The following is a 10662-nucleotide window of genomic DNA, read 5'->3' as shown; positions in this document are numbered from 1 at the left end:
ACTTTATATGCCCCAGTACAGGGGAAATCCAGGGCCAAATAGTGGGAGTGGGTGGGTAGGGGAGTAGCGGGAGGGTATGGGGGACTTTTGGGATAACTTTGGAAATGTAAATGAGGAAAATACCTAATAAATATATTAAAAAATAAATGAATAAAAATTTTTTAAAAATTTAAAAATTAAAAAAAAAGATATTTCCAAAGGGATCTTTTTTCATGTTTTCTGATGATGCATTTACCATTTTTGAACAATATATCTGCAAAGGCCAATATCTTGGTCAGGCAGATGGAATTGTGAATCTTTAGAATTCTAGTTCTATCTGTGCTACCTCAAAAAGCAACTTAGTTTTCCCCTTTGCATCCTCAATGAAGAATGTTTATATGGCCCCCTGATACCCAAACTGCATTGTGTGGAGATGAGTATTGTGTACTGTTCCAAGTATTGTGCTTTCTGTCTCTTAATGAATCAATGGGAGCTCTGAACATTTCCTTAGACTCAGTAAATTAATTTTCTCTTCAAAAAAAATCTTATATGTGGCAGTCATAACTTCAAGTGTTTTCCATTCATTACACAATTTCCATCACAAATAGAGAACAGGGCTTACCAAACTATAAAAGTACAAACTGCAGCCCAGGCATGGGACACTTGTATAGCTAGCCTTGGAATGCTTTATTGGTCTTGAGTCTGCTGATCTTCACTTTGTTGAGAGAGGCACAGCAGAGAACTTCTCCTGGCATCATGCCTCATTAAGGTAACTCCCAGTGCCTCATGCCAATTCATCAGAGGCCTGGCTGTTTCTGCTGCATGGTACAACTGCTGCTGATTGTTTGGTGTTCTGACACCACTGAACTGGACTGCTAGTATCCTGACAAATGGAGCTTGGAATTATCCACAAAGAACTTCTAAACAGGTCCACATTCCCTTGTCCAATTTACCATCTTTTCTCCCCTACTTCTGTATAGTAGGGTAGAAGAGGGGTCGAAGTGTTTGAAAGCCCTTAATAAAAGTAAGTTTTATAGTTTGGTAATCCTCTATTTAAATTTTTATCTCACTTCAGAACTCTAAAGATGGACTTGAGAGATTTATTAGATCTCTTTATCCCCCTCTGTTTCTCAGTATGACCTCAGTTTCTCAGTCTGCTTTCTACTTTTAATTTGACTACTTTGTGGAAATGTTACCAGATATGACTTGGCATGAGTTGTGACCTCAGATTAACTTCTCAAAATTAGTCTGGGACACAATAAAAATTCCCTACCTAAGCATTTTAGAGACAGAGAAAAAGCGAAAGGAATTACTTTCTCTATAGGATAAACTTCACTTTTTGATCTGTTGCTTTACTAAGTCCTTCTCATTTCTTAAAGAAATAGGATAAACTTTCTAACTTTTTAACTCAATTTTTTCTTATGTCTATGATAATTTTTTATATTTTTAGTTGTTTTCATGTTATTTGTGTCAAAAATTTTTAGCACACTATGGTGACTTCAGTTCTCTTTTTAAATTCAGTTTTGTTATGTGCTAAAATTATTCTTTTGGCATGCACAATTAAAATGCATGTGCATATTAAAATTTAAATATTTTATCATATGTGTGGGAGGGGGGCTGGAGTGCCCAATCTATGCCAGGTGGAGTTACAGACCTGAAGGAAGATGTGCCTTCAGCAGGGTAGATAAGTTCTGCATCTGCAGAGTTCCGTGGGGGTCCCAGCTAGGGCAGGTATTGGGGTGAGGGTCTCACTTGTGACCCTGCTTATGACAAACCTCCTGGGAGTCAGGTTGTCTCTGGCTGTGGGAGGGGGGTCTGTCTCCCCAGGTGGAGACACTAAACCCAAATACTATTGCTGATACCAAGATGTGCTTGCAGACAGAGCCTGGCATGGCTGTCCTCTGAGAGCCTCTGCTAACACCTGACTCGTATGCAGACATATGCAGACACTCACAGCCAACTACTGGACTGAGCACAGGGACCCCAATGGAAGAGTTAGGGAAAGGACTAAAGGAGCTGAAGAGAATTGCAACCCTATAGGAAGAGCAATAAATCAGCTAAGCATAACCCCCAGAGCTCCCAGGGACTAAACCACCAACCAAAGAGTACACAAGTGCTGTCCATGGCTCCCACTACATATGTAGGAGAGGATTGCCTTATCTGGCCTCAGTGGGAAGGGAGGCGCTTGATCCTAAGGAGATTTGATGCCCAGGAGCAGGGAGATGCTAGAGGGGTGAGATGGGAGTGTGTGAGTGGGTGGGGAAGCACCCTCTTAGAGGCAAAGGGAATGGGGATGGGGTGAGGATTTCATGGAGAGGGGAATATGAAAGGGAGTAACATTTGAAATATAAACAAGTAAAATAATTAATGAAAATAAATAAATATTTTATCAGATAGTAAGATTTATCATGTCATATGTATAAGTAAGTATGCTAACATCTCAACACATATTAAACTATATCTTTGTGAATATTAAATGTTTCATAAATCTTTAATGTTATATACATAGATTTTGATAAGGCTTTCCTTCCAAAACAAATTCTAGTTTATATATATATAAGAGAAAATGCATGTGATTTCTTCAAAATAAAAATATAAAACTATTAAATGTAAGATTCTTATTAAGGTTAGATTATATAAGTTAATAGATTTATAAGTTTACTAAAGAGCTCTACATTGTTTCCTTTTCACAATTAGCATTATAGAAAATATAATCCAGATAAACAGTAACATTCAAAATCATGGTTTATTAAAATATATCTTATATATGGTTATGCATATAAACTGTCTATAATAAGTTAAGGCTTATTTTCACATAATGTACATATTGCCACATTAGTTTATAAGTACATAGTTATGTAAACTAAAGTTGTTTGTGATAGTTCAAGACAATGCAGAGGTTCCTCCATCTCATATTCTTGCCGAGGCCATTTCAGGTTTAACTAGAATTTAACCTCCTTGATTGAGAATCCCATGGAAAATGCCCAGTTCTATTATAGGATCCAAGACCAAGACACCCCAGCTCACTTATCCTAGTTTCTGTTAACAGGCCTGCTTTGCAAACCCCCTCCAGCATATCTTAGCTTCTGCTAAACTGCTTGCTAGTGCAACCTACCCCTGCAGCTTCAGAGCAAGATACAAGAATGTATGGTTTGTTTTTACAAGCCCTGTAGTCTAAATCAGTTGTTCTCAAGTTTCGCTAGGCTTTGACCTTTTAATACAGTTCCTCACATTGTGGTAATCCCCAACCATAAAGTTATTTTCACTGCTACTTTCTAACTGTAAGTTTACTACTGCTAGAAATCATAGTGTCAATATCTGGGGTTTTTCTTCTGTGATCTTAGGCAACTCCTGTGAAAGTGTCATTCAAATTCCCAAAGGGATTTCGACCCACAGGTTGAGAACCACCATTCTAAATGTTCGGGACTATATTTAGGTCTCAAATACCTGAGTAGGTCCAGCCAGGAGGAATAACTACTTTGAATTTACTGTAAATTGTGTCTGAGTGATCAGCTCAATGGGCTCCCTGAAACAGGTTCAGCTTCATTTTGGCTCATCATGAACTGAAACTTTAAAAAGCAAAGATGAAAGACAAAGATACATGTAATCAATGTAACCACTTAGATAAAAATGTGAGATTGGTAATACTCCTACATCTTGCTTTGGGACAGTTAACATGAGTTTTTAAATCTAAAATGTTTAAATCTGCTTTTAAGGACAAGACATACATAATCATACAACACTGGTCAAGATAGTATCCTCTGTATCCTTATCTGAACTCGGATTCTACACCATGGAGTCTATTACTTAAGGGTATAAATTAACTTTAAGATATTATTACTGCTACTCCTAGGTAGGCTTTTCCTATTAGAAATTATTCTCCATTAAGATGCTAAACTCTTCATTCCAAAGATTAAAAGAATAACTCTTGTTAGTATATATATGAACACAAAAATATTAAGGAATTTTTTAAAAAAAAATCACTATTGCCTCTTTAAAAACAAGAAAAATTGAGTTTTCAATATTCTTATTTTATAAAGAAAGAGAAAGTAAGATAAATAATTTTAAATTGTTATTTTGATAACCTACTTTGAGGCTTTCCCAGACATCTTAGAATTTACAGATCACTGTAATGTGGTAAAATACACTGATATATTTTACATTATTCATTTTTTCACTAAAAATTTATGGTGGGGATGAATGGCAAACTTCATCCTGCCCTACATGCTTTATCCTACTTTCAATTAAGTTACTAATAAGATGTAAAAGTTTTTTATAATAAAAAAGACTTCAAGGTACCTGTTATAATAACATAATTTAAAACTCTTTTAAAAAATAATTGAAAATTTGTTAAGAAAACAAAGTCTATGAATGCACTTTACCCATGTTTATAACTGTTATCTAAAATACCATATGCTTTTTGTGTTCTAGATACAGCTAACTGAGCTTTCATTTAAAATCACCTCAGTAAAATTATTTTCTAAATTTTGTAGTAACAATTATAATGTTAATATAAAGGTGTGCTGTAAAATATTGCTTAAAAATAAATATGTTGTACCTAAGCTAAAATAATATATGGCTTAAAATTTTTAAAGTTTAATTTAATACCTTGAGATATAATGCTTGATTTTCTATAACATTTTCTTGACTATTTATATATCTTTAGTGTTTTTTTCACTAAATGGATGTTTAAAGCCTATGATTAAATTTTAATTTTTTAAAATGTTTTTCCATTGGACAAATTTTTTGCTGCTTAGATTGTCAGTCACCACTTTAAGTATAAGAAATATTCTATTTAGGAAGTAATAATTACTTAGAATCTTTCTAATAGTGATTGTAAACATTCTGCTGGACAAATATTTTAATCTGTGTATAAGATTTGGTCTATTAGATAAAAATGACACACAGTATTGTAAAAGACTTCTAACTAATAATAACTAAAGGTCAAAGTTACACAGTATTCTTCAAAGGACAACAAAAGATGATTTCATCAGCTAAAAGAATATCATATCAATGACTCTATTATGATTCAAAGATCAGGATTGTCTCCACGTACTTCTAATTCACGCTTAGGAGGTAGTGAACTTTCTCACATCATCTAAGAGTACATTCTTGTGGACTTTGAAAATGATTCTTGAATATTTTTGTTGTACTTAGATTTTTGAATATTTATGGCATTTAATATTCTACTTGGCATGTTTATAAATGATAATATAATATTAGTCTTGGTTTTAATGAAGTTACAAATGGAAAGATCATGTCATTTCATTTGATTATAGCTTTTTGTTTTCTTGCCCTAAACCTCTATCTTACTCAAAACTAAGGTTCAAAAGATCCAAGTTTTTATTTTCTTTATAAATATATAAATATATATTATGTTATAGTCTCACCATTCAGGATAATTTAGATAAAACAAAAAACTAGTTTCTAAATTAAAATATAAGTCTATTCATTCTAGAGAGAGTTACTCAAAGACTTGGATTAATTCTTATCCAAATTATATAAAAGAGATCAATATCTAATAACAATATTTGTGGTGTTTTATATGTTAGGTATTGATATTTCTTGATTTAATTAGTATCATAAATGTTGTATAATGCAGTTATCCATGATTAAGAAGTTAATTAAACAATTTGGTATTTTAATAATAACAAGAATACTACAGTGATTCCTTTGAAAATACTATTTCTAACCATTTAAATATAACCAAGATAGTTCATTGAATACAAATAACTGTAAATACAGGGGAGCTGTATTGTCAGTCTTCTAAAAATATGGAAATGTTTGGTGATTTTAGATTTTACTTGTTATCTTCACTCCATTAGGCCAAAATCTTGATTACTTATTTTTAAGTATAGTGATCTTATGTCACATTTAATTGCTATGTCAGATAGCTTATAGGGGATGTAAAAAAAAATTTAGATCTGGAACATAATGGCAAAGAGTTTTGAAACCTTTTTTATTAATGGCTTTTTTCAGCTATGCCCCCACTTTCCTGGACTCTGCTGACCTGCCCACTGTGCAGCTTCATTGACATCACATCCTAGGATATGACCCTTCCTAAATATAAGGGACTTTATACTATTTAATAAATTGTCCATAGAATCAACATGCACAAACTTTGATGTTTGACTAACAAGGGGGACCATAAATGGAAATTCCTGAGAAGAAGCTGTGTCTGGCTGTGAAAGATGCATTCCTGAAAAGAAACTGTCTGCAGAGACTGATTTAACTGATTAAATTTTCAGTCCTATGGAGAGACTGGAGTGTTGCAGGTCCAGAGGCTAATTACCTTATCTTAGGCAAGTTCCATTCCCCCTGAACATCGATCCATTTCTCTCTTTCATATGTGTCTGAACTAACAACTTGTGACTGATGGAAACCTTGTGGAATCTATTAACTAAAAGCGTACTAACTTCCACTAACCCAAAGCTAAGAATACCATCAAATAGTTTCTTGGGCATATAGGAAAGTTCCTCCCATCTTGCTACTGAACCTGCCTCTCTGAAGTTCCCACCAACACATTTTAAAAACTTCATGAAACTTCTTCTACACAGGGACATGGAATTTGCGGCAATCCAAGCCCCTGTTTCCAGGCCATGACATTCAAGGTGGCTCCAAAATAAATTATCTTATTCCCTTAAAAATATTTTCTAAATTTTATGTATATGAGTATTTTGCCTGCACATATGTAATGTGGAGGTTGGGAATTAAACCCAGGTCTTCTGCAGGAGCAGCAAGTGCTTGGTAATGGCTGAACTATCTCTCCAGTCCTTCAGTTTTCTTTTTGTTAATGTAACAGCATCATTACACATAAACCTGCAGTGTGTCTCAAAATACTGGTAGTAATAAACAGTGACATAAATGGGATCACCAAAATAATTGTGAAGGTATTTTATTTGTTTGTGTGCCTTAGAGAAAGGTTTACACCGCAATGCAGACTGCCCCAGGACTTACTGTGCAGCAGAGGATGAGCCTGTAGTCTTAGCAATCATCATATCTCTCCTTCGTGAGTGCAATGATTAAAGGTATGATCCAAAATATCTGACTAAATATATGGTATGAAAATAGAAAAAAAAAGAATGTGTTTGATGATGATAGGATTGTGTATTTATGTGATGTTAGCTTCAAAAGAAAAGGTTTAACAAACCTGATTGAGCCATCCAACTTTTTTTTTTTTTTTGGTTTTATTTTGTTTGGTTTGGTTTGGTATTTTTTTGTTTTTGTTTTTGTTTGTTTTTGTTTTTTCAAGACAGGGTTTTTCTGTGTAGCCCTGGCTGTCCTGGAACTCACTTTGTAGACCAAGCTGGCCTCGAACTCAGAAATCTGCCTGCCTCTGCCTCTGCATCCCAAGTGGTGGGATTAAAGGAGTGCGCCAGCACGCCCAGCTATCCAACTTTTTAAAAATAAAAGTGTAAAAAGCAACCCTAATAAATCAGGCTGACATGAAATGAAGGTATAAAGATGACATTTTCTCATTTTCTGTATTGCTCTGTAGTTTTTCTTTTTATTTATTATTAATTTTTTTCTTTAGGAGTTTGATCAAGTCCAGGTTTCTCAAATGAGGCTGACATTGAAATTATATTTTACTTTAGTCTTGACATGAACTTTCCATTATCCTGGATTAATAGGAATAAATTATCCTGTCTATCAGGTGTTATAGCTATGTTTGCATATAAATAATAAAAAAGAGTTATTTGCAAACCACCTACTAATTTTGAACCCTTGTGTTATGTTGTGCATTTCCTTATGTTTTTAAAACATGCAAAATATTACCTTTGTGTGAATGCTTACTGAAAATATACACACACCATGGCTTCATTAAGTCATCTACCCAAACCCAAACAATAAAAGAGGGTTTGGTCTAGACCAGGTGATCTCAGATGACTCTGGCATTGAACTTATTTTGCAAGATAGGCTTTAACTGAACTTTCTATTCCTCTGGCTTAATAGAAATAAGTTACTCTGTCTATAGGGTGTTTTATTATGTGTGCACACATTTACAAGAAGGTGGTTTGCAGGTCACCTCGGAAGTTTGAATCCTTGCCTTGTGTTGTCTATTTCCTGATGGGAAATCCTACTCTGTGACAGATAGAGCACAGAAATTAGCAGTGAAAGTATACTTTCTAGGAATGTTTTAAGACATGGCAGAAAAATGTTACCCTTACATGATTTATTACTGAGAATATCCGCTCACCATGAATTTTCAAGGAAGGAAGCAGGGTGAGTTAATAGCATCCCAGGGCCGGAAAGGGCAACCTAGTTTTTTGAATGATAAAGTGATAGTTATTTTAAACCATGAACATGGGACAGTAATAATATATAATATACACACGATTAATATAAATACATGTGAATATCTATTTATTTTCCTCTTTTTAAAAGTGTATTATTTTCTTCAGTAGCAGAGGATGGCCTTACCTGATATCAGTGGGAATGGAGGGAGGCTTGAGGCCCCGGCAAATGGGGAGGTTAGAGGGCTGAGGCTGGAGTGGGTGAATGGGTGCAGGAGCACCCTCATTGAGACAAAGGGGAGGAGGAGAAAGGGGAGGATGTGGTGGTATGTGGAGGGGTAACCAGGAAGGGGGATATCAATTGAAATGTAAATGAATAAAATGATTAATAAAAATATAAAAAGTATATATTTCTCATATATTACATCCTGACCACTTACCCCTCCCTCCTTTCCTTCCAGTCCATTCCTCCTACCATATACCCCAATCCACCGCGCGTCCATATCCATCCTTTCAGTAAAAGTCAGGTTTCCCATGTATAGCAACCAAATGTGATGTGACATACCAAGTTCCAGTAATACTAGCTGCCTTCTCTAGTATGAAAGCTGGAAAAAACCCAACCCCCTAGAAAAAAAAAAAGGGTCCCAAAAGCAGACAAAAGAGTCTGAGACAGCCCCTATTCCCACTGTTGGGATTCCCACAAGAAGACCAAGATACACTAAGAGCAAAGAGTTTATGAACTGACTGCTGCTATTAGGTTTGTCTGAGCTATGAGGATAAGCCTACCCTGATTTTTCTCCTGAAGGATGCTGGGAGTGAGAGACCATGCCCTGTAAGAGCCAGGAGGCATGGCTTTAATGGATACAAAGGAGAGAAGAAACCAGGAATAACCACAGGAGGACCAGTTGCAAAAAGAGTGCTACCTCAAAACCCTCAACCACCTTTCTGGCTGGAAAAGTGAGGGATGGGCAACGAGTCCTTACAGCCATAACTGGACTTCCACTTCAGGTAATGAGGGGAGGGAATTCTATGTTAGAAGCACATGGCCAGTGACCATGGGAAGTTGCTGGGAACCCAGGACCTACACTGCTGAGTCAGCAGACAGAGTTTGGGTTGCACCTCATCTCTCTCTGCAGTGTCACAGCAAGCAGTCTAATAGGTTTTAAGGGGTGGGACTCCGGTTCTGCAAGGCAAGTTCCTGCTCAAAGCCAAAGTCAAGCTGAGAGACCCTCTGTGAAATGCAAGGAACTGTCTATAAGAGAAAGTGTGGGCTCAGAATCCTGTCTCTGCTATCAGAACCCAGACACTCAAGCTTTGTGCACCATGTGAAGTTTGCCTAGATCATTTCCTCAGGGTCTCAAGAAGTTGTGGCTTACTATTTAGACTGGTCCTCAAACAGGTATTTCTTGGCTCTGAGAAGCCAATCAGAGAAGAGCACTCTGAGGCCCAGGACAAAGCTGCCAATCTTTGCATCTTGACCCCCACTCAAAGGAATGAGAGGCAAGGGAAGGCTACCTCTGTAGCTGGTGGACTGGGGTACATACAGGGCAGGAGCCCAAGATCACTGTTCCTGGATGGGCGGTACTAGAACAGTGGTTCTCATCCTGGGGGTCGTGACCGCAATGTGGGGAATCAAATAACCATTTTATGGGGGTTGCATATCAGGTATCTTGCAGATGCTTAAGCTAAGATTCTTTTTTTTTTTTTTTTTTTTTTTTTTTTTTTTTAAACAGGGTTTTTCTGGATAGCCCTGGCTGTTCTGGAACTCACTTTGTAGACCAGGCTGGCCTCAAACTCAGAAATCAGCCTGCCTCTGCCTCCCAAGTGCTGCGATTAAAGGCGTGCGCTGCCACGCCCGGCTAAGCTAAGATTCTTAACAGTTACAAACTTTACAGTTAAGAAGTAGTGAGAAAATAATTTTATGATTGGGGTAAATACAACATAAGAAACTGCATTAGGGTTAGGTTCCCAGCAGTAGGAAGGTTGTGAACCACTATACTCGTAGTTGTGACCTTGTAATCTTTACTTCCTGCCAATCCTTCCTCCATGCTGGAGGGGAGTTCTTGGGAAGCACAAAAGTGTACCTGAAAGCTGAAAATTAAGCTCCAAGTTAAAGATTTGCATACAAGCTTGGACAGGATATGCCATGTATGTGTCCAGGGTTGATGGTGTCAGGTGCTGTACTGAGGACATGGGCATATGGCATTGTGGATGGGGCATGAGTTACAAGGGGTACTTCTGAGACTCAGGCATTCCCTGTGAGCAGTAGTGAGCAAAGTGTTAGAGTTGGGGAAGTCTGAGTGTCTTTGGGAAGTATAGTAAGGAAATTACACTCTGGCATACTACCTCGACCGGAGGGGAGGGCCATAGCAATATGGCCTTGCTGTCCATCATCAGATCCCACCTCTGACCGGATGTGGTTTACCCTTGCTTCCTGTGAGGAGGGGAG

This window comes from Mus caroli, chromosome X (genome assembly GCF_900094665.2).
Source record: "Mus caroli chromosome X, CAROLI_EIJ_v1.1, whole genome shotgun sequence".
NCBI lineage: Eukaryota > Metazoa > Chordata > Mammalia > Rodentia > Muridae > Mus > Mus caroli.
The sequence above is the reverse complement of the archived record's forward strand: the minus strand, read 5'-3'. Positions refer to the sequence as shown.